At 38.6% G+C, this 25,835-nt stretch overlaps 1 long non-coding RNA gene across 3 annotated transcripts in view; it reads right to left on the bottom strand.

Moving 5' to 3' along the window:
- Window positions 1–25,835, bottom strand: part of LOC125451786 (uncharacterized) — a 91,255-nt gene that overhangs the window by 64,019 nt on the left and 1,401 nt on the right. The window lies entirely within an intron of this gene.

Here is a 25,835-nt window from a genome sequence, read left to right as displayed (position 1 = left end):
TACATCAGGGGTTTTACATGAAAATGTCAATCCAATTGCAATTAGAAGTACCAGATCTGAACAGAAAGATGAAGCTGATATCAAGGATGAGATGGAACATATGACAAATATCACAGGCAGCTCAACTGGTCAGATGGGCAGACTAGACGAGATGAAAGGTTCATTATTCTGGAATTTAGTCAGGCCATGAAAAATGCAAAGGTGGAGAACATCTTCAGACTGAATAAAACTTCAAAAAAAAATAGAATATATCCACTTTGGTGATCCCAAAATGTAACTTTAATAATTTTTAGTGAAGTCTGCCTGCAAACCCTGCTGATAAGTTTTCCAGTGTTGGCCGATATGCCAAATGTGGGAGAAAATCAAAAAGTTGCTCCTTGGCATGGGAGGCAAAGAAAATAAAATCAGCAAAGAGCACATTAGCTACACAAACTCTGGCTCTTGTTGATGCTATTGATATGGTGTTCTATTTGTCTAAGAACTTGGAAGGACTGAAAAAAAACACAATAGAATGTTACATCAGCTTTTGGTCTTTATGGCATAATGTGAGAATAAACATAGAATAGATATAACCAGTTTAAAGCAAATGCTGGAGAGTAGAGAAATCTCTCAGCTTGAGTGGGTTGGTAATAGTCATCAACTATCTGTAAAGGTCCTGCCTTTTTCTTTCTCTATGTTTTCAATTATAGACTGTAGTGATTGGAAAGAGACCAGGTGGATCCATTGAACTGTGAGATCTTTGATTGGGGCTGTTAACCTGGGCCAATCAGGGCCACAGTCCTAATCAAGGATCTCAAAGTCAATGGATCCACTTGGCCATTGTTCCAATCACTACAAGACCAAAATGGAAACAGGACTATAGTAAAGCCAAGGATTGCTGAAAGGTTACTGCAGCTTTTTTTTTAAAAAAGACACTCATTCTAAGCACTGTATATACAGCTGTTGGTTCAAACAATAATAGGAGAAGGTGCAAATGGAGTTAAGTCAAGAGCGTGTACCAATAGAGATTCAGCTGGCAAAGAGTAACTGATTACCTGTGGACTATCAACCTGTTATCAATGAGAAAGACTTTCTGCCTGCCAACAAAAATGTGATTCATCAGGTAGCTGAGCAGCTTGAGGAGGTGACCAAGACAGAGAGAAGTCATGAGATCTTCACCAGATGTGTCTGTTTTGTGGAGCAAAACCCACTTTAAGTTTGAAGAAAACCGTTTTGTTTTTCCTTCATCTACTGCTGTAAGTTATGGCTCAGAATTCATTTTGTAAATCTGAACCAGTTACCCTGCACCTCCAGCAAATCAGTGAAAACATCCAGAGCAGGGAGAACATGAAGCAGCATTCTGATCAGCACAAGATCTTTATTGAGCAGATCCTGCACACAGGGATCTCTGAACTGCTTTCCTAGTTTCCCTTTGCCTATAACAGCTGTTTTTGTCTCTCCCCCCTCAAATGTGTTGTGACAATACCAAAGCTTTAAGAGGTGTGCTTTGTCCTAAAACTTATTGTGGAGAGAGGGTGAGATGGAGGTGACAAGGGTCTCTCCCAAACCAATAAAGTAAACAGCTAATAACGCGTTGCATTTTTTTAAAAGTTGGAACAATAAAAGCAGCACGAATGAGTGGAGCCAGAGTGCCAAAGAATCAGGATTTTAGTTTAGTGGTTGCTGGAGTTTTGAACCAGCAAACATCTCTTCCTTCTATAGCAAAATGCTTGAATTCTTCCTGTCAGAATTTTCTCTTGATGTTCTTTCCTCCTGGACCAGAAAAACATTGCATGTGAGACAATCCATTTTACTGAATTTACCTTTGCCAAGGTTGTGTTCATGGAATGATTTTCCATATTGTAACAGTTGCTGGTGAGTATTTAAGTAATTTACTATTCTGTTAATGGAGGTAAAGTTGTACCAATTATTTTTCCTTTGTTTGTATTTTAAGTGTATAATAAAATTAAGTGTGTTTTTCTTAAAGCTGAGTAGTGTAACCAATCAAATTACTTCTGAGCCCAGCACCTTAAACTGATGATCAAACAAGATAAAAGCTGGGGCCTTGCTATCTCTTTGACATATTTGAAGGGTGTGTGTGTGTGTGTGTGTGTGTGTGTGTGTGTGTGTGTGTGTGTGTGTGTGTGTGTGTGTGTGTGTTGTGTATGCGCGCGCGCGCCCATGTAAGTGGTAAGCGGGTCAGAGTTTTAAACAATAATTTTACATGCCAATGGTTCATAAAAGTTTATCAGTAACTAGAGCCCATTTGCCTTCACATAAGACAGTCCCTCCATATCTGGGATCAACCTAGTGAATATTCTCTGGGCGTCCCTGCAATGCAGTATAGCTTAGATAAAGGTCCCAAAACTGTTTACAGTATTCTAACTGTGATCTGACTAGGGCCGAGTAAAGTTCTGGAAAAGCCTCACTAATTTTTATACCCCATTCTATTTGCCTTCCCTATTATCCACTGAGCTTGGATGCTCGTTTTTTTTTGAGATTCAAGGATGAGGATTCCCAATTCCCTCTGTTCTGTAGTTTTCTGCAGTCTTTCTCAATTTGATTAATATTCACCTCCTCTATTGTTCCTGCCAAGTGCGAAACCTCATGTGTCTGCACATTATATCCCACCTGCCAAGCTTTTGCCCATCCATTTAACATGTCTATATCCCTCTTCAGACTCCTTGTGTTATCCCCACCATGTGCCTTCCCAGCTGTTTTTGTCTCATCTGCAAGCTTGAGTATAGTACATCCAAGTCATTAATAATTGTGACCCCAGTAGTTCTCTGTGGCACATTACTAGTTACAGGCTAAAAATGTCCTCCTACCCTCAACCCTATCTTATATTAGTTAGCCAATCCTTTATCCATTCTAATACCTTACCTCCAAAACCATGAGCTTTTATTTTATTAATTAACCTAATGTGTGATGCCCTCTGAAAATCCACTGCTTACTCTATCCGCGATAACAAAGTGTGGAGCTGGATGAACACAGTAGGCCAAGCAGCATCTTAGGAGCACAAAAGCTGACGTTTCGGGCCTAGACCCTTCATCAGAAAAGGGGGATGGGGAGAGGATTCTGAAATAAATAGGGAGAGAGGGGGAGGCAGACCGAAGATGGATAGAGGAGAAGATAGGTGGAGAGGAGAGTATGGGTGGGGAGGTAGGGAGATAGTCTATCCTGCTTGTTATCTCCTTAAAGTATTTCAGTAAATGATTTCCCTTTCATAAAGTCATGCTGACTCTGTTTGATCACATGATGTAGTTCTAAATGGTCCATAATTACATCCTTTATAATAGACTTTAACATTTGTTTCCTTAAGCTAACTGGCCTACAGTTACTAGTGTTTTGTTTGTTTGCTTGTGGGTTTCTCTTTTTAGATAAACATGTTACTATGGCAATTTTCCAATCCTATGGGACTTTCCAGAATCTATGGCTTCCTGAAGATCACTTTCAGTGCATGCACTATCTCTGAAACTACTTTCTTTAGTATCCTTGAAGGCATCCCATCAGGTCCAGCGCACTTATCAATCTTTAGTTCAATTATTATCCCTAGCATGTTCTTTTCTCTAGTGAAAGTTATTATGTGTAATAATTCACCCTCCATTTGAAAATTTTGTGATGATATTAGTATCTGCTATTGTGCAGGCTGATGCAAAGTATTTATACAATTTATTTGTTATTTTCTTATTCCCCATTATTACTTCCCCAGCCACATTCTCTCAGAGGACTATGTTTACTTTGGGTTCTCTCTTACTCCTTATATTTTTAAAGAAGGTCTTGCCTTGCATCTTGGCATTACTTGTGAGATTAACCTCAAAGATTATTTTCCCCTCATTATTATTTTCTTATTGTCTTTTATGGATTTTTAAAACTTTCTCAATCCCAGATAGGATAGTGAAGAAGGTGTTTAGCATATTTGCCTTTACAGGTCACTGCACTGAGTATAGAAGTTGGGAAGTCATGTTGTGGCTGTACAGGGCTTTGTTTAGGCCACTTTTAGAGGATTGTGTGCAATTCTGGTCTCCCTCCTGTAGGAAGGATGGTATGAAACTAGAAAGGGTTCAGAAACGATTTAAAAAGATACTGGCAGGGTTGGAGGGTTTTAGTTATCGGGAGAGGTTAAATAGGCTGGGGCTATTTTGCCTGGAGAGCTGGAGGCTGAGGGTTGACCTTATAGAGGTTTATAAAATCATGAGAGTCATGATTAGAGGGAATAGCCAACATAGGGGAGCCCAAACATAGGGGGCATAGGTTGAAGGGGAGAGGGGAAAGAGTTAAAGGGGACCTCAGGGGTGACTTTTTCATGCAGACGGTAGTGCGCATGTGGAGCAAGCTGTCAGAGGAAGTGTTAGAGGCTGGCACAATGACAGCATTTAAAAGTTATCTGGATGTGTATATGAATAGGAAGGGTTTAGAGGGATTAGGGCCAAATGCTGGCAAATGAGACTGGATTTATCTAGGATATCTGAGCGGCATGGGCTTGTTGGACCGAAGGGTCTGTTTCTGTGCTGTATCTCTCTCTGACTCCATGACTGGCTCTCAATACACACGGTAAAGATAACTTTTTTACTTTTAGATTTTCTATGGGATGTTATTGACGGATGTATATATCTGATGGGAAGCTATAAAGAACCACAAAAAATGTCATTATCTTTTTATCTTAGATTACCTTATATTGTTTTAAGGATGTGAGGCTAAAATGATTGATGATAACTGTGCAGATATTTTTCATTTTTTTTAGAATACCATTTTATGTCTGGTTAAGTGTGTCTAATTCAACAGCACATCTTTGGTGGTAATCCATGTGCTGGTAAGATTGTTAGTGATCATTTCTCTTAACTTACATTCGGTGTTTGCCTGCACACAAGCTATTCTTCCACGAAAAGCACAGAGATTTGTGGCTCCTGACAAACATAAACGAATCTATTGTGGGAAGGAAAATGTCACATTGTTTTCTTACAGGACAAACCTTCTGGAAAAGGTAAAGGAACCTACTGTCAGAATGAAGAACTTAAAAAGAGATAAGTGTTTCAGTTCTCACAAATGTATGTATTTTTGCACTTCTTTTTTACCAGGTTTCTCCAGAGGTACCTGCTTTCACCTATCTTTGCGCCAGGAGTAAAATGAGAGAGTAGGAGGTGCATTGTACTCCTCTAATTGTGGCCAGATGAATAGTTACTCCAGTTATAGCGTTGCTGATTGCCCACTTCAGGCAGAAATTTATGTGTCCATTGAGGATAGTTAATGTTGATTGATGAAGTCAGTACTCTCTTTCCTATGTAAACTCGATGTTAATGATTAGAAACTCTATAAGCTAATGTTTTGCCACACTTTCAGAGCTCAGGGTGAGAAGTAAAAGATGTGCCCTGACATGAAGATAAGTCTTTCGACGTAATTGTAACTTAATCCACTCAGTGAGGAACTTTCAGGATTGGATTGGCTGCCCATTACACAGCCCACTCAGTTTCATTGTCCATTCACTGACGGGTATACCAGACAGGCATGCCAATCCTGTCAGTTTCTTGCTGAGTAGTTTGTCTTAAAATAAACTATGTTTTGCAGAGATGTTTTCTTACAAAAGAGCATTGATGATTAGGACAGAGTTGTCCTGATTTTACATTTGACATATTGGGTTGGTATTGGACTTTGGCCTGCTGTCTCGATCTTGTTATGACATTGACCCAACATCTGTGTTGAGACATTTATACTGTCCCAGTCCAGAATTCCATCAGCAAGTGGCAACTTACCTGCAGCTAACAGGAATTGTTAGTGCTGATGTGGATTAACAAATGTAGCAGCAGAAGAGATGGGAGTGAAATTAGAGGTATATAAGATCCAGGAAGACTACAAGGAATCATCAACAGTGTTCCTTAAACTCAGTGCAAGAAGATGTTGCTACCAATCAATTTGCTTCCATTTGTCACTTGAACTGTCATTCTGAACACTATCCTTGGTAAACTTGCAAGCCTTATCTGGAAGTCCCCAGGAGTTATAGAAACAGGAGCAGACGGAAGGGAAATAAGCTGAGAAAATGTTCCTATTCTTCCTTATATATTGGTTGCTTTTTTATGTCACACAATTTTTTTTCATGAATTGCAGCTAAATTACTATGGTAACAAAATGTTTATACTTCTCAAATAATTATTTCACTCAGGTATAGTGTGGATAATTTGCAATATATTTGCTATCTATATCGTGCAAAACTATACCTATTTCCAATTATTGCTATAGACGTCTGATTTTTGTGATTTTGCATTGATAGTATGATTAATTTTATTTGCAGATCTTGGAAAATGCATTGAAATGAATATTTGCCAATCTACCCGATGTAAACAGTAAAAGATTCATTTTATAATCAGGAGCATGCTGGATGCTTTTAACAATACGATGTGTTATTTAAATTAGGTCCTCCGTTCTAATCTCTTTTAAGGAATTGCCAATAGTGTTGTACTAAAACCATTAAGTCTATGATTAGAGATACGTCGATATACATGAGTTCCCGAATGTTTTGTTTAGGTTAGAAACTTTCAAGGAAAGACTGATTTAATGATGCCTGCAGTCTGTTCACAGGGAAATAAAAACCCAAAATAGGCACCAGATCCAGCAGAAATGTCCTCATAGTCTGTTAAAAATTATCCAGTATTTAATACAACGTCCACATTCTCCTAAATCCTGGCAGCCAAGCTGTAATGAGTAATTTAAATTCAAACTAACCAAACTTCTGTAGAACCAGTGCTTTAGCAACAGAGGAATGAACCAAAAATTGAAGTAAACTACACATGTGAAATATTTGATGTATCTAGCGCATATTGGGCATGGATCATAACTTAAAATGTAGAAACCTCCCACCCTACAGATACCTCAAATGACACATAGTATTTTATTTGACCACATCTTTCACCATGTTTTGTTCCAGCTGAATTTCTCTATAACCTAAAATTCCTATGACTTCGTGCAGAGTTCCTGGAAGAAGTGGAGCAATCTGAAAGTAGTCCAGCATTTCTTAAGGCCTTTATGTACTCAGCCCTTATCAGAATATAACTTTGTGAAACATTCTTCAATTGATCCAGATCCTAATCTTTACCGACCTGTCACTAATAAGGTTTTGTATCCAATTCCTTGTGCCCTTTATCTTATTTATGTTTATGATGTTTAATATTAGTAGGAGTAAGATATATTTTATTTTAGACTAAAAGAAGATAAGAAGATGCTAATGCTATTTGAATCAGAACAGACCATTTCTTTGTCCTGATGACGAACCACCAGACTTGAAACATTAACTTTGCTTTCTTCACATGGATGCTTCTGGATCTGCTGAGTTTTGCCTGCAATTACTATTTTGCTCCTATGCCTCCATATGTTTTAAGATGAGTGAAAATTGTAATTAAATAATCAGAAACGTTGAGAGTTTTCAATAATTTAGAGAGAAGTCACACAACTAAGACCAGGGTCTAGGCCCGAAACGTCAGTTTTCCTGCTCCTAAGATGCTGCTTGGCCTGCTGTGTTCATCCAGCTCCACAACCTATTATCTCAACTAAGACCTATGATGGGCAACAATTTAGAGTAAACTTTGTCATGTCTGTAATAGATTCCAAAAGCAAGAAGAAGCATTTATGGCTAAGTACTCAAAATTACCCCAGCATTTAACATCCCAACCAGTACCTTGCTAAATACTAAGAAGAGTTTTAAAAAAGCTTAAGCTTCAATTAAATTTAAGAAAGTCACCCCTTTTCACTCTTTTGTTTGAAAATTGTATCAGTGAATTGGGAAGGAGTTAACAAAGTGTGGCCTAGACCCTTCACCAGAAACCGGGAAGGAGTGGTGAGATTCAATTCATGGAATAGTTCAGAAAAAATAAAGCAGACTTTGTTCCATGGTTGCTTAAGAATTTGAAAATTAGGTAGAGATTGTCAGCATTTCTCCACACCATCCAGTCTAACAGCTGAAATTCAACTGGAACTCAAGTATCAGCTTCTTTTTAAATTGAAACCTTCAAACACTGCAAAAATGAACTGCTCGGGAACCCTGTTTGAGGCCTTCTTAACTAGTGGTCACTACAGGGAATTGTGTGTCTGATAGTCAATTGAGTTATTTTGCTCCCCTTAAATTCAAATTTGTGATAAATTATTTTATTGGTTGTGTCTCTTTAAAACAAGGAGTCATCTGGAAATTTGTTTTTTTGTGTCATCTTAATGGATCAAGCAAAAAGACACAGCTTCACACATAAGTTTTCATTAAATAGCCTGTGAGAAAAATATACTTTTGCAAATCTTTGATATTCAAGTTAAGAGAAACTTGCAGAAATTGAAATGAAAAGCATACCTGCTGTAACATGAAAATGTAGGAATCGCAAAGGTAACAAAATCCATAGGAAAATAAGTTTAAAGTGGGATAGAATTAGAAATAACTCCAGCTATGAACGCTAAATATCTTGATAGTTGTAAACTAACAAGAAACTCTGAATTTTAAAGGTGTAAAAACTCTGAGAATAATTTGAAGCCATTATAATATGAATTTTAATGTGTAGAAAACAAAGAATATGAAATAATTCTCCACATTGTTTTCACAATTGATGGTTGCAAAGTGCTTTAAGCTGTTCTGAGATTGTGACTTTAAAATGATGTAAGTACAAGGTTTTCCTTTCTATTCTATATTATTTGTCATAATGCTTGTGATAAATAGCCCATTAATGAAGCCCATTGGACAACTCATGCTAAATGTTACATGTGTTGCAGCAGATAGCTAGGTGATGAAAGATGGAGTTGGAATCCAGTATTCATATGCTTACAAGCTTTCCACTTGCAGAGTTTCTGTCCATGAGCACAGGTGAATCCCCAGTTAATACCCACTTCCCAAATATAATCAAATACCCAATTAGTGTACAATTAACATATGGTTGATGACAACCTTTGTGGTGCAATGTTTTAACAGACTGCCAGCCAGCGCATGTTCCTATTCCTAACTCGTGGCAAGAATTCAAAGGAGAGAAATTAATAGCATCAATGTTGCCATCAAAATAGTAGAGAGACTTTGTGCTTGCCAACACTTAGAGCAAATACAACAGCAACTTCAGGCGAGCGCACATGCATGATCAAATAAAGGCATTAAAGAGTGACAGCTTTTAGGCCGATATGTTTGATGTTCTTGTACCCCCAATCGTTGTTGAAATTACTTCATCATTCTATTTTATCTTTCTCTGTAATGGTTCCAGAAAAATTGTAAACATTCATTTCAAAACATGTTTATGACTTTTCCATAATTTGGCAGAAAAGAAATTTTTAAGAATTTATATTCAATTGTATTTTTTCATGTAGACATTTATGTAAGGTCATTGAAACATAAAAAAGAATAAAAATTGGAGCAGTAATAGATTATTCCACAAATGAGCCCACTCCACCATTCAATATGATTGTGTCTGATCCTCTACGTCAATACTTTATGCCCGTTCTTTCCCCAACCCCCTTGATGTGTTTAGTGTCTAGAAACCTATCTATTTCTTTTTTAACTATATTCAATAATTTGGCCTCAAGGTTTTCTTAGGTTCACCGCTCTCCTCATTTCAGTCTTAAATGCCAACAACATATCCTGGGACCATAACCCCTTCTTCTGGATCTCCCGGTCAGGGTAAACATCATCACTACATCTAGGATAATGCAATGTGAGGCTGGATGAACACAGCAGGCTCAGCAGCATCTCAGGAGCACAAAAGCTGACGTTTCGGGCCGAGACCCTTCATCAGAGAGGGGGATGGGGTGAGGGTTCTGGAATAAATAGGTAGAGAGGGGGAGGCGGACTGAAGATGGAGAGAAAAGAAGATAGGTGGAGAGGAGAGTATAGGTGGGGAGGTAGGGAGGGGATAGGTCAGTCCAGGGAAGATGGACAGGTCAAGGAGGCGGGATGAGTTTGGTAGGTAGGAGATGGAGGTGCGGCTTGGGGTGGGAGGAAGGGATGGGTGAGAGGAAGAACAGGTTAGGGAGGCAGAGACAGGTTGGACTGGTCTTGGGATGCAGTGGGTGGAGTGGAAGAGCTGGGCTGGTTGTGTGGTGCAGTGGGGGGAGGGGACGAACTGGACTGGTTTTGGGATGCGGTGGGGGAAGGGGAGATTTTGAAGCTGGTGAAGTCCACATTGATACCATTGGGCTGCAGGGTTCCCAAGCGGAATAGGAGTTGCTGTTCCTGCAACCTTCGGGTGGGATCATTGTGGCACTGCAGGAGGCCCATGATGGACATGTCATCTAAAGAATGGGAGGTGGAGTGAAAATGGTTTGCGACTGGGAGGTGCAGTTGTTTATTGCGAACCGAGCGGAGGTGTTCTGCAAAGCGGTCCCCAAGCCTCTGCTTGGTGTCCCCAATGTAGAGGAAGCCACACCGGTACAGTGGATGCAGTATACCACATTGGCAGATGTGCAGGTGAGTGCGGGCAAGCGTAGCATTTCCTGCGGTTGCAGGGGAAGGTGCCGGGTGTGGTGGGGTTTGAGGGCAGTGTGGAGCGAACAAGGGAGTCATGGAGAGAGTGGTTTCTCCGGAAAGCAGACAGGGGTGGAGATGGAAAAATGTCTTGGAAATATTACTTTTGATTCCCTCATCCAAATTGTTGATGCATTTTGTGAATAGCGAGAATCCTTGGTACCCAACATATCAATGCATTCCACTCCGGTAAAAATCCATTCGTTGTTACTCACAATTTCCTGTATGTTAACCAATTTTCGAGCTACATTAGTATATTACAATCATGTCCTTTGAGTTTGCACACTAACCTCTTATGTGGGATTTAATCGAAAGCCTTCTGAAAATCCAAATGCACCAAATTTGCAGGTTTTGACTCATCTATCTAGTAGTTACTTCTGTGCCAAACTACAGTAGATTTGTCAAACATGACTTTCCTTTCATAAATTTACACTGACTTTATATAATTCCATTAGCATTGTCTAAATGGCCTGTACTGCATACATTATAACAGGCTTCAGGATTTTCCCTTCCGTGGGTGCTATTCTAACCAGTCTGTGATTTTGCTGCTGGGGCCCTTGTTTCTTCCACTTTCTATTTTTGGTTTCACCCTTTATCCAGCTTTCATTTCCATCTTTGTTTCCTGCACTCCTGTTTCCCCACTCAGGTTCCCGTGTTGCTGCTGCACGAGTTTAAAACCCTCCCACTGCGCTAGTGAACACCCCTGTGGGAAATCTCACTGTCCCTATAACACCCAACTAACCAGATGAAGCGTTCACTTTGCCGAACAATGTGGTATACTTTGACTGCAATGCATATTATCTATTGCAGAACCTCCAACACTTAGAAAGACAAAGGCATTGGGTGTATTATGCCAATCTGACTCGCAAAAATATCATTGCTTTCAACCTGGATACTGGCTCAACAAAACCTTGGGACTTGCTACTTAACATGGAATACACTCCTTACAAGACTGCAACTACTGAAGAAGGTCCATTTACCTCCTAATCAGCATCAATCATTGATGCACAATAAGTGCTCCCTTGCCAGTGACACTCATATCCTGAGAAGGTTTCCTTTTAATATTTAATTTACTTTTTGTTAACTATAGTTTTATAAAACTCACATTTCAACAACATAAAAAGGAAATTACATGTTTAAGTCATGTTCATTTGGTAAAGATGTGGACACATGGCATAAGAGCAACAGATATATGGGAAAGTTCCCCTCCAAGCTACTCACCATCCTGACTTGGAAGTATATTGCTGTTACTTCAGTATCACTGAGTGAAATCCTGGAGCTTTCTCCCTAATGGTATTATAGGCTTACCCACAGTACGTGGACTACAGCATTTCAAGAAGTCTGATCACCACCACCTTTGCGAGGGTAGCAAGGGATGGGTATTAAATGCTGACCATAACGGCTACATCCCATCAGAGAATAAAAAAAATGCCAGTGAGAAATTAAGAAAGAGGCCCCTCATCTTCACTAACTGATGTTTATCATGCAAAGGTTAATCCAGGAATGACAGAATTTTTTTAACAGTTCAGACATCATACAGAAACTACCATTAAATAATATATTTTATGATGGTGTATCTAATGTTTGGAATTTCCCTGCAAAGTTGTAAAGAAAATAAATTGGCTTCTGTAAATGACTCTATGGAACTAAACCAAAGCTAAAGTAAGTTTAATACTGGTAGGCAGGACACTGGATGCTGCAATAACTCAATACAATTTGCTATAACTCTAGTTGTTGCGTTTGAATTTCCTTCAGTTCTTAGTTGAGTCAATGACAGCATTTAGCTGGCATCAAATTGTCATTCTGACTCATGGGCACCATAAGGAACACTGAACTTGCACTTATACTATGAATCTCTATAAAGTAATGCAACTTTATTTTATTTCCCTATTTTGTATCTAAGATTTGTACTTATGTACTTTGTATCTAAGGTCGTGCGTGAAGGGCGACAATGTGAACTTTTCAGTGAACTCCTGTCGTCTGTACTTGAGTAGACGTGACAATAAAGCTAATTCTAATTCCATTTGGTGACTTCACAATTTCCCAAAGTCCGAAACACTTTTGAAGTGCAGTCACTCACATATCGATAAATGTGATTTTCAATTTTCATCCTGAGAAATGGCAACAAAATAATTAAAATAAACTATTTTTGTCTTGTAGAATGATGGATAAGTATTCAGTAAACTCTCCGGCTGTTTTTTTTAAAGTGCCATGGGATTTTTTTACGGGAAGGCAGAATCTCAGTTTAGCTTCTCATCTGACAGATGATTGAAGGAAGGGCAAGAGTGGCAGCTTAACATTCCAGGGGCAGACATTTCAGGTGCAATAGTGGGGTAAGTAAGAGAGGTGGGGGCATTGCATTATAGGTAAAGGAAACCATCACTGCAGTATTGAGGGACAATGTCCTGGATGGATCTTCATTTGAGGCCATCCAGATAGTGATTATAAACAAAAAGAAAGGGGTGATTACTTTTCTGGGATTTTACCACAGGCCTCCCAACAGTCAGAGGGAGATGGGGGAGCAGATAACTATGCAAATCACAGGAAGTTGCAAGAGAAATTAGGTTATAGTTTTAGGGGATTTCAACTTTGCTACCAATAGCTGGCATAAGTTTAGCGTGAAAGGATTAGATCGGATGGGATTTTAAAAGTCCATCAAGGACAGCCTTTTGTACCACTATATTGATAGTCCTCCTTGAGACTGGGCCGTGCTAGATCTAAACCTAGGGAATGAATGGTCAAGTGATTGAAGTTTCAATGGCTGGGCATTTTTGGAGAATAACCATAACCCAGTAAATTTCAAAGACATTATGGAGAGGGATAAGATACTGCAGAATTTAAGTGTCTAAACTGGAGGAAAGTCAATTTCAATAGCATTAAACGGTCTGGTTAACATAGACTGGGAGCAGTTACTTGCAAGTAAGTCTACATTTGGAAAGCAGGATTCTTTTAAAAAATAGAATAGTGAGAATTCAGGGTCAGTGTGTTCCTCTAAGAGTGAAGGAAAGGGTAGTAAGTCCAGGATATCCTGCATGTCTAGGATGTCGTGAGTTTGATAACGAAAAAGAAAGCATGGTATGTCAGGTACAGCACATTATAAACAGGAAAGTCCCTTCAAAAATACAGAGACTGTAGAGGATTGCTTCAAAAATAAAACTGGAGGGCAAAAGGAGTCTTGAAATATCTTTGGCAGATAGGAGTAAGGACTAAGGAAAACGTAAAGTCTTTTTTAATGAGTTTATTAAGAGTAAGAAGATCACCAGAGAAAATCAGAGGGGCTTGGAGACTGAGGATTTTGGTGAGGTCTTAAATGAATGCTTCTCATCTGTATTCACAAAGGAGAAAGGCATTGTAGTTGGGATTTCATGTAGTTGGATTTCATTTGAAGTTGGTGAGGTTCTGAAGTTAAGATTAACGAGGAGGGAGTAGGGTTATAAGGCTTTTGGGATATATTAGATGATTTAGTGGGCATAATAATACATAAATTCCCAGGGCCTGATGAGATGTATCCCAGGCTGCTATTGGAGGCAAGGGAGGCGATTGCTGGGTTGTGGATGATATGTTTAATACTTCACTGGTCACAGGGGAAGCACCAGATGACTGCACGATAGATAATATGGCTTATTTGTTCAAGAGAGGCAGCAGGGATAGGCCAAGGAATTACAGGCCAGTTAGTCTGATATCATTGGTAGAAAAAATTACTGGAGAAAGTTTTGAGGGACAGGATTAGTCAGCATGGATTTGTTTGGCGAATTGAATTAACTTTTTTGAAAAGGTGAGCATATATAGATGAAGGGAGTGCAATTTATGTGATTTACATGGAATTCAGTGAATCCTTTGACAAGGTCCCAAATGGAAGTCCAAAATGTAAAAGCGCATGGGCTTCAAGGCAAGTTTGCAAACTGGATTCTAAGTTTGTTTACAAATAGGAGGTAAAGGGTGATGGTGGGGTGTTTTTGTGATTGGAAGCCAGTGATTACAAATGTACCACAGGCATCAGTGCTCCGACACTTGCTGTTGGTCATGTAGATGAATGCTTTGAATATGAAAGTAGAAGGTATAATTAGTACGTTTGCACATCACAAGGAAATTGATGGTGCTGTTGATGGGGTGAAGGATTGGCTCAGGCTACAGTCTGATATTGATTAGCTGGTGAAGTGGTCAGAGCAATTGAAATTGGGATTTAAGTGCAAGCTAAGTGCAAGGTGATGCCTTTTAGTAACTCAAATAAGGAAATTTTACCCACAATGAATGGTAGATCCCTAGAGAGTATTGAGGATCAAAGGCACCTTGGCGTACATAATCCACAGATCTCTGAGGTTGTTGGCAACAGGTAGACAGGCAAGTGAAGAAAGCCGATGGGTTGCTTTCCTTCATTACCAGGGTGTAGAATATAGGAGCAAAGAAGACTTGTTACAAATTAATAAAACATTGGTTAGGTGACAGGTAGAATACTATGTGTAGTTCCAGTCACCACAGTATCATAGTATCAGAAGGATGTGACTGCACTGGAGGGGATGCAGATTTACCAATAATTTGCCTGGGATGAAAAATCTCAGTTATGAAGAGAGACTGGATAGGCTGGATTTATGCTCCTTGTTGCAGAAGAGGCTGAGGGGGCATCTGATTATGGTATACAAAATTATGAGACACATTGATCGAGTAGATTGTGAGAATCTTTTCCCTATTGCAGAGATGTCTAAGACCAAAGGGTGTAAGTCTAAGATTGGGAGTAAGTGGTTTAGAGGAGATCTGACAAAAAATGTTTTCACCCAGAGGGTGGTCAAAATATGGAACATGCTGGCTGAGAGGGCTGTATAGTCAGGTACTTGCACCTTATTTCAGGAACGTTTGGATGAGGAAGCAGGTAGGCCGGAAGTGAGCAGTTTTAAGAGTGTAAGAGAACAGCTCGAAGACAAAGCAGATCCAATGTTTTAGCTGCAACACTATTGGTGCATGGAAAGTGCCCCTTCTGCAAACTTCCAATATTATTTGCCCTTGCATCCTGCAATGCAAATCTGAGCTTCCACACTCCCCTGCCAGTGTTTTAACAGCTTCCATGATTACCATGTTGCCTCAGCAAATGCCAGATGACAATAGCTGTGGATGACGCATGCTTGCATCTTGTGCCTGTGGAACGTGCCCCTGCTGAGGTTTGATCAACTGTAGCGTGTCTGCCAGGCACTCAATCTGGTTTCCACATCTAGTTTTATCAACATCTAGCTTGTTTGGCGAATTTAGGAAGATAGAAAGCTGAACATTTTTGACGTGAGTTGAGTTGTTAACAAGGCATTTAACAAATAAAACCTGTCTCCCCCCTAGTTGGCGACTTACTGCTGCATATCGAAAGCCTTCTCTTGCTACCTAGTTTATAAAAAATATAACAGATGAAGCAATATCGGCCTTGCCAGGCTCCTTGTCTGATTCTGCCACAGACATTGGCATAGCCTGTGACCAAATGTTGCAAGGTTTGCAACCAATTTAAGCAGGTGAGGAAGGGGTGACAGGTGATGAACACTAATGCAAGTTAGGCTATGGGCAACATAGTTTTGATTGATGTAGGATTAATACAGAGTTGTCCAGGTGAAGTCAAGGATAATAAAGGCACAGTGAATGAATTAATTGCACATAAGCCAAGACAGGGCAGAATTGTAACTTTTTATGGAAATGATTGTAGGTAATGGGGCAGGTTCGGAATTAATAGATCCTCTCAAAGTTAAAATGCTTAGCAATCTTGTGAGCAGTCTTCTACAGTAATACGCAGTGAACATAATTTCTGTTGCTGTGAAAACGATCGCATTTGCACATGAAATGCTTTCTTTATCATTCCAGTGAATAGCCATATCCTCCATATGTGACCCCACAAAAATTATATCATGCCAGGCTGGAATTCTGTTACATCCACTGGGCATGAAAACGTGGTCTCCTAGGTCCCTTTTAAATCTTTCCCCTCTAACCTTAAACCTATGCTCTCTAGTTTTAGACTCTCCTATCCCAAGAAAATGACCTTATCTATTTACCCAATCCACGCCCTTCCATGATTTTATAAATCTTTATAAGGTAACCCCTCAGCCTTCAACACTTGAGGGAAAACAGCCCCAGCCTATTCAGCCTCTCCCTATAGCCCAAACTCTCCAACCCTGGCAACATTCTTGTAATTCTTTTCTGAATCCTTTCAAGTTCCAACATCCTTCCATAGCAGGGAGACCGGAATTGCACACAACGTTCCAAAAGTGGCCTAACCAATTTATTGTGCTGTCAAAGGTTTTAAACCTACATACTCAAACTATTTGAGTTTCATGTTTCCTGGTTTCAATGTGATCCAGGTTGTTGACCTGTATCTCAAGTTACGCTGCCACTTTCGCAGGGGTGCATAGACATCAGTTGGCCTTAACATAGAGTAATAGAGTCATAGAGATGTATAGCACAGAAGCGGATCCTTTGGTCCAACTTGTCCATGCCGACCTGATATCGTTGATAAATCTAGTCCGATTTGCCAGCATTTGGCCCACATCCTTCTTACCCCTCCTCTTCATATCCCCATCCAGATGCATTTTTAAATGTTGTAATTGTATCTGCCTCCACCTCTGCGTCTGGCAATCATTCCATACATGCAACACTCTCTGCATGAAAATGTTGTCTCTAAGGTCCCTTTTAAATCTTTCCCCTCTAATCTTAAACCTATGCCCTCTAGTTTTAGACGCCCCCATCCCAAGAAAAAGGCCTTATCTATTTACCCTATCCATGCCCTTCCATGATCTTCTAAACCTTTATAAGGCAACTCCTCAGTGTCCAATGCTGCAGGGAAAATAGCCCCAGCCTATTCAGCCTCATCCAATAGCTCAAACACTCCAACTATGGCAACATCCTTCTACTTCTTTTCTGAACCCTTTCAAGTTTTACAACATCTTCCTAAAGCAGGGAGACTAGAATTGCACACAATATTCCAAAAGTGGCCTAACCAATCTACTGCAAAGCCACAACACAACCTCCTAACTTCTATGCTCAATGCACTGACCAATAAAGGCAAGCATACCAAGCACCTTCTTCACTATCCTATCTACCTGTGACTCCACTTTCAAGGAACTATGAGCCTGCACTCCAAGGTCTCTGTGATCAGCAACACTCCCCAGGATCTTACCTTACATTGAGTGCATAAGTCCTGCCCTGATTTGCCTTTCCAAAATGCAGCACCTCACATTTATTTAAATTAAACTTCATCTGCCAATCCTTAGTCCATTGGCCCATCTGATCAAGATCCCATTGTGCTCTGAGGTAACCTTCTTTGCTGACAACTACACCTCCAAGTCTGGTGTTATCTGCAAACTTACTAACCATACCTGCTCTATTCACATCCAAATCATTTATATAAATAACAAAGAGCAGTGATCTGAGCACTGATCCTTATGCCACACCACTGGTTACTAGCCTCCAGTCTGAAAAGCAAACCTCCACCACCACCTTCTGTCTTTTACCTTTGAGCCAGCTGTGTGGCCAAATGGCTAGCTCTCCCTGTATTCCATGTAATCTAACCTTGCTAACCAGTCTACCATGAGGAACCTTGTCACATGCCATCAATCCTCTTCATTACTTCTTCAAAAAACTCAATCAAGTGAGACACAATTTCCCATGACATAAAAATGGTAGATAATAGCACTGACTCGTCTCAATTATTTCTCATTTCCATTAAAATAATCCAAACTTCTACTAGAAATAATAGGTAGAAAATTTCTTTAGTTCTAATGAAACAAAATAACTCTTGAATTAATCGGGAATGTTTTTGAAAGACTTCTTGTAAGGTACACTTTGTTATGACTTTGGCTTTCATTCTCAAGAGTTCAGTTTAAATTTAATCCAAACTAATGGAATGGAAGTTTCTGGCTCTCAAACCTGCCAGGAACGTTTATGAAATGATTTTGGCCACCAATTCCTAAGGGACATGGACCCAGACCAAGAAACTTCTCACAACTTATGAATAAATTCATAGCCTCACTCAGAAGCACTATTTGGATGGAAATGGAAAATCTCACACTGCTGCAGTAAGATGGACTTTGGAGGCTGCAATAACAATATGGTTGTGGGCTGCATTTGAATGAGCTGAAAGGTTTATTGCAATAAGAGAAAATTTTGCTGCAATAATTTACCTCACCTTGATTAGCATAAAAAATCCTCTAAAGATAAAAACTAAGCCACATGTGAAAATCACAATTAAAATTGATTATCTAATTTCACTGACCACAATGATATAGATATTCGAAAGAATTATATTGAGATAGTTATGACACTGGCATGGTGGTTCAGTTTAGAAGTTCATAAATAAATTCAATCAACACTATTGCAAATACAAAGCAGAATGCATATTTCACATTTTGTCATACATTGATGTGAAACCCAAAACCTTAAAAATGTCCTTAGCTAACATCAAAAATTTGAAGAAGCCAAACATTTGGCTTTTGGTTCTCAATAGATTAATGCAATGTCAGAAATTTTATACTTTAACATTTTGACTCTCAAGAATGTAAGAAACTTACGCCAAATTGAAAAGTTGCCACCCATTGCACAAAGGCCACGTTCACTCCTTTATTTTCATACAGCTATGTAAGTGAATACAGCTGGCACCTCAAAAGGTTTGAGTCAGTGGGTATTTACCCCAGAAAACATGGACCTGATCTGAGCAAAAATAAAAGTCAGCTGATTAAAGCAATTCCATTGCACTCATTTCCTGATCCAAAAAAACGAAATATTTGAAACTGAAGCATAAAATAGAAAAGTTATTTGCATTTAACACTCTGGCCTGAATCCACTGCTAATTTTCACTGTTGACATTGTTGTGCAGCCACTACTAATTTGACATTGGTGTCTCTGCTCCATTTTTGGCTTTCATTCCTCCTATTTGTTACAAGCTCAACATTTCAGTCCATAGGCATGTCGACGCTCCATATTACAAACTGCACCTTTGCTTGCCCAGTGATTAGGCAACTAAATTTAAGAATTGAACTGGGGTGTCTTGTCATTGTTCATTTACAGATCAGTTATATCACACACTTAAACCATGATCTTTGTGAACCTTCATAGAGAAGGAAAATTTCACTGAACAATTATTGGACAAACTGCCAAACAAATTTACTAATCTGTTACTGGATAGATGAACAGATGCATTAGCACATTGGGTACCTCAATCGAAACCAAGAATTACTGACAGAGATAAAAGGTATCCAAACATATTTTCCAAAAACTACCAATGAAGGACAATGAAATCTTAATCAGCCAATGGGCTGAGGAGTGGCAAATGAGGTTTAATTCAGTAAATGCGCGGTTGTTACATTTTGGTAAGATAAACCAGGACAGGATTTACACAGTTAATGATAAGACTGTGGGGACTGTTGTTGAACACAGAGACTTGGGTTTTGGAATCATAGTTGCTTGAAAGTGGCATCACAGATAGGCAAGGTGACGAAAAAGGCCAGGCCTTACTTTTCATCATTGGCCAACCTATTGAATATAAGAGTTTGGACATCATGTTGTGACTGTACAAGACGTTGGTGAGGCCACATTTGGAGTACGCTCACAATTTTGGCTGCCCTGCTATAGGAAGGCCATTATTAAATGGAAGGGGTGCGGGAAAGATTTATAAGGGTGTTACAAAGACTAGTGGGTTTGAGTTATAAGGAGAGGCTGGATAGACTGGGGCTATTTTCTGTGGAGCATAGGAGGCTGAGGGGTGACCTTATAGAGGTTTATAGAATCATGAGAAGGATAGATAAGGTGGTTAGCATTGATCTTTTCACCAAGGTAGGAGTGTCCAAAACTAGACAACATCATTTTAAGTTAACAGGGGAAATATTTAAAAGGGACCTGAGCATGGACCATTTATGGAATGAGCTACATGAGTAAGTAATAGAGTCGAGTACAATCACAATATTTAAAAGACATTTGGAGAGGTACTTGAACAGGAAAGATTTAGAGGGCTATGGGCTAAATGCAAGCTAATGGGCCTAGTTTAGTTTAGGAAACCAGTTGGCATGGATGAATTGGACTGAAGAGTCTGTTTCCATACTGTAAGACTTTATGATTCTAAATGTATACATAAACTAATCTAAATTTTTGTTTCTGAATTGGCTACAGCTATCTGACATCAAAGTTCACACATAAAAATGAAGTAGGCGTTTTTCTGAGTAAACCTGACTTCTAGTTGCATATTGTACTGTGGCCACAAGAAAATAAAAATTACATGACATATGAGAAACTTAAGACCTTGTAGGATCTTTACAATATTATTTTATACTGCCAATTCCACAACAACCTCTAGTCAGAAAAAAATGCATATTTTGGAAAGATGTCTTTGTAAACATTACAGTCTGAGTGCTTGTTATATTTTAAATGTACATAAAAGCAATCTGACAACTCAAAAATATTAAAAAGTAATGTAAAAATTCAGGCTGCACTGTATGCAGATTTCTGAAGTTGGTGCGAAATTAAAATGAGATAAATACAATTTTATTTAGATGGCCTCATACTATTTGCAAAACTTCAACGGGAGGGCAGGCTTGATAACTTTATTCCAAGGTATTATCATATGCTTGCTCTACTTATGCTGCTATTTTCTACGTTTCAATATTTACATGGATATGAAACTGAAATATCTTCATTTTAATGAAGAATAAGCTGGTCTACTACAGATGGTAACATCACTTTTGTGTCTCACATAGGTTGAATTTATGATTTTATGTATATAGATAAAGAATTACTGATTAATTGCTAAACAAGCAAAGACAGAACAGTATACTTTGCATTATTTATTTATTTGAAGATTAATAAAATCCAGAACATGAAACAAGCCTGATTTAAACATGATTTTCCATTAGAACGTCATGAAACTTTCATTAAAAATTCAAGTTTAATCTCTTTATTAATAGAAATCCTAAATGTTGATTAGCAATTGAGATATAAGGCAGTGTTCAAATTGCCTCTGGACTGACAATTGTAGTAAGCAGTCTGTAGCATTAGTAAGTTGCAATGCACAAGTTGGCTGTTAATATTAAACCTCTATTGCTTGTGGAAATAGATGGAAACAAATACCTCATTTAAAATAAATATAAGACAACAATACATTACAACTATTAAGTATAGTTTTGATATTAATAAGTCTAGATGAACTACTAATTGTGAAGTTCCCTTGTCATTAACTTCAGAAGTGTCCAATGTTCAGCATGAATTCTGTCTCTAGTCAGTGACTATGTGCATTCACTGGTGTATCTACAACTCTTGGGTCAATAGTTTACGTCTATAGCTCCAGACTGTAAACAATATTTGGATTATGCACTGGACTCCACATAATCCCCTTCTAAATCAAGCAACATCAGGCAACTTTCTGACAATGAAACATAGGAAATGTTATCAAATTGGAATTTTCCTTCCACCCAGGATTTGGTCATCCTGTAGAACAACGACACAAGCCAGAGGTCACAACTATCAGTTACAGAGACTGCTTTTTAAAAAAATCTAATATTCTGCGCAAGGACTCAACGAAAAAGAGTAGAACACGTTCTGATTGTCGTACAGAAAGACTGACTTTCTGTAAGTCAGATAGGAATGTACTTAACCAAAAAATTAAGACAAAGGATCAAAAGGATACTCGGTTGGAAGGATTATTTCGCATGGCAGACATTGGCTGTTTGGTTTATATCTGGAGTGAGAATAATGGAAAGATAAGATGACCTATGACAGTACTAGCGCCAATTCTATCTTTGTTCCTTCTCCGTGTTTACCTTCCGTAAGCCATGGGAAGATACGGTGTCCCGTTTACTTGAATATATTTGGATTAGCTGTGCATTGCAAGGCATAAAAAAAATGAAGGGCGTGTTATAAAAAAAATCTAAAAGACGTGATAACACTTCCTCACACGAAGGAAATGTTAAATCAAAGCTCTGGGTCTACTGAAATGTAACCAGGGAAGAGGACATTGACTCGTTCATGGAGAGCAGCCAATAAAACAATGTACACGGTATATGAATAGACTACAAACTCGTATCCGAGCAGTAAGAAATGCACTAGCTTTCCGTCCAACTGTTTCAATTTTACTCAATAACCACCATACAACTTGGAATTGTGGCAATTGGTACTAAGAGGAGAGCCCAAATGTATTCAGTTTGCACCTGTCAATTATTTCACCAGGTTTTTCCAAATATAACTATTCATCCTTTTTTTAAAAAAAAGTATTATATGATTGATTGCCGTGCAACAATATATTGGTAAAATAATACGCCTGAATATTTAGAGATAATGGGAACTGCAGATGCTGGAGAATCCAAAAATAACAAAGTGTGGGGCTGGATGAACACAGCAGGCCAAGCAGCATGTTTAAAAATTATACACTTGCAGTGGAGGCAATTTCAGCTGAGGTTACAGATACTTCACAGATTTTCGATTCACATTGGTATCAATTTCGCCCTGTCTGTATTAGTAGCTATATTTATAGTCTTTGTTAACGACATTCCTAAATAATTTACTGATGATTCGTGCTCTTTTGTAACGAATGTTTGCTAGAACGCAAAATGAATACATGTATACATAGATAATGGCGAATTATAAAATGCAGTTAGCGCTAAAGTATTAGTGGTCACGAAGGTTTGATTCACTTTGCTGCTTTTAAGTGGCGACTTCATAAATAATATTCATGAATTTAAAGATTTGACATCTACTTGGGAAATTTAAAAACAGAAATTGGAATCAGGCATCAGATCTCTCAAGTAGCATCTCCACTCCACGCTTCAGTGACCCTTCACATGTAAACCAGAGCGTGTTTTATTTTGTGTGAAGAACAGACTGGGAGTGCGATCACGTATATCATTCCGAATACACTTGTAAATAGATAACAGAAATTAATGTATATATAGAATAATAGTCCTATACTATAGGGCGTAAAATGAAGAATCCACACGTGTGAACTGCATATCACATTTAGAAAGAAGCAGTGTCAATAATTGTAATATTTAGTCTCATTAACTGCAATGCACCGAAAATACTTATTTATTACATACTATTTTGAAACTTTATCACCAATATCGCGTTAAATTAACTTTCTCAGTATCCGGATGATGGTGACCTATTATTTTACTGTTTCTGCTTTGCACCTGTAATTGTGGAAATGTACAAAATCGAATCTTCAATTGTTTAATGATGTGGTTATTATAACGGTTAGGAAGGGCATGCCGCAATCACTTCTATAATTTTTTTAAAAAGTATCGCCCAGGCATTAAAAGTAAAGAATTTGAAGCTTGAAGAATTAGCCAGCTTATTGTTTAAAATATTCGAGATGCTGACTCCGAACTCCTCAGCTGCATTCGTAAAGCTGGGATTTCGTACTCTCGCTAGTCAGTTAAACATGAATTTTATCCTAAATGTTAAGATGATGTCGGGAATGGTCATTCCAGTTAGGGTGAAGACGCGAATGAAATTAATATAGAGATTGCATTCTGCTCAGTTCAAATGCTTAATGCTGCTCACATTATTTGGTAACGCACAAAAATGTGGAAACTGAGCAATATATGTCTTCATTGATCAGATCCATATTAGAATTTCGGCAAGTAACATTGTCTTTTTTTTATGCTCCCACACCATCAGTCTGAGAGCTCTAGCGCTAATTCTTTGTGGTTAATTGTATTACTGGTTAAAGAAAATGATGTTTCGTACTAGAACGTGAATCATAGCAAAATGGATATTGAGTCAAACAACTCATGCAAAAGGTCGTGTAACCCGCACTCGTTTATTTTACTATTCAGGGCTAAACACATCAACACAGAGATCAATATTCACTGAAAAATATCAATGGATTGTCTATGCCTTCAGTATTTTGGAACTCCATACATAGACAAACGTAGAGTTTGCTTTATCCAAATGTTAAAAAGGTCACTTCTTGTCTGGATAGTATGATGGAAGTATCTACTCAATACTTGGTGGACCCGACGTTTCTATATAGATTGCCGTGTCTGATAAAGAGCGGGGCAGTTTTTTTTCCCCATTCGAAAGTTTATATTACTGTGATTGGAACCATATTCCATTCACTCTCTGACTACAAATTATTCCTAAACCACACCGCCTTTGATTCGTTCGCAATCAATCAGGGTTGATTCTATTTTCGATGTCTTTTTTTTAATTCATCAAATTATGCATTCTTTTGAATGTGCTGTCCAACATAACTAACCTCGTTTCATCAATTCTTCGATTGAACGTAAGAAACTAGAACTAAAAGCAAAACACGTTTGACATTCATTACTGGAACATTTCGATAGGGTAACTTTGCTAACAAGCCAGTGAAACTTTGAGCAAACTCATTTTACCTTGCCAATGCACATTCATGAACTTTTGAGATATGTACTGTACTTCACTGGTTTCAAAATTAAGGACAGATTTTTAAATATATATGTATCACTGTGAACACGGGGAGAGTGAATGTGCGCGGTTTGACTCGGTTCTGTAAGAATCTGCAGCTGACCGGAAGGTAATGATTGACCGCTGAAAAGACGGTTGGTTTACAGAACCCATCCGATACAGTCATTTATTTTTCAGCGTTGGCTACGTTACAGAAGTTTGAGAACTTATGTGAGGAAAATGAATTGTACGCTGCTGGATTTAAAACTAATTTGTCATCTATTTAAGTAGCCCGGAAAAGTTAGATCTACTACTGGTAATGCTAAATTGTAATGCCAGCCTGGTCAAATGGCGAGCTGTTGGAACTTTTGAGAGCTTCCTGGTGAATAAGCAAAGCACAAAGAAACAGAAAGAAGTCATCTTTATTGGCAATGATATCATCATTGTAGAACTAGAGTATCATTCATTTGAAAGCACATGAACACCTTTAATCTATTTGTTAAGAATTTGTTACCAGCATGGTTTAATGGGATGTCTGATGGAGTATATTTTGCATATACACAAACATCACTATGACTTTGACATATTAGGCGGATTAAACTATATTAAGACCCGACTCCAAGTAATTAGGGAATGTAAATGTTTTGATGTTTTCCTTTCTTCCCTGTTAAAACGTGAGAGAGGTCTCGAATAGGGAGACAGTACGGCGTCCAGCAGTTCATTTCTGTGTGCCATTCTTTAACACTGCTATCAGAAGAGAACACACACACAGCTTGTTCTGTTTAGCGCAGTCACCTCATCACTCTTTCTGTTGACCGCGGCAGCACAACAATCTGTGCAGCTCAGCGAGCCAGCAGCCGTTCTCGACTGTAGCAAAGAGCCAGACACTGAACGTAGAATGAAATTCTCAGTCTTCCGACTCGGCGCAAAATATATTTGTATATATATAAAACCTGCCACGTTTCATTGCTGGGCGACTCGTTTTAAGCCTAGTCAACACTGAGAATTAGATTGA

This window comes from Stegostoma tigrinum, chromosome 5 (genome assembly GCF_030684315.1).
Source record: "Stegostoma tigrinum isolate sSteTig4 chromosome 5, sSteTig4.hap1, whole genome shotgun sequence".
Taxonomy (NCBI): Eukaryota; Metazoa; Chordata; class Chondrichthyes; order Orectolobiformes; family Stegostomatidae; genus Stegostoma; species Stegostoma tigrinum.
This window is presented reverse-complemented; position numbering and strand designations above follow the sequence as displayed.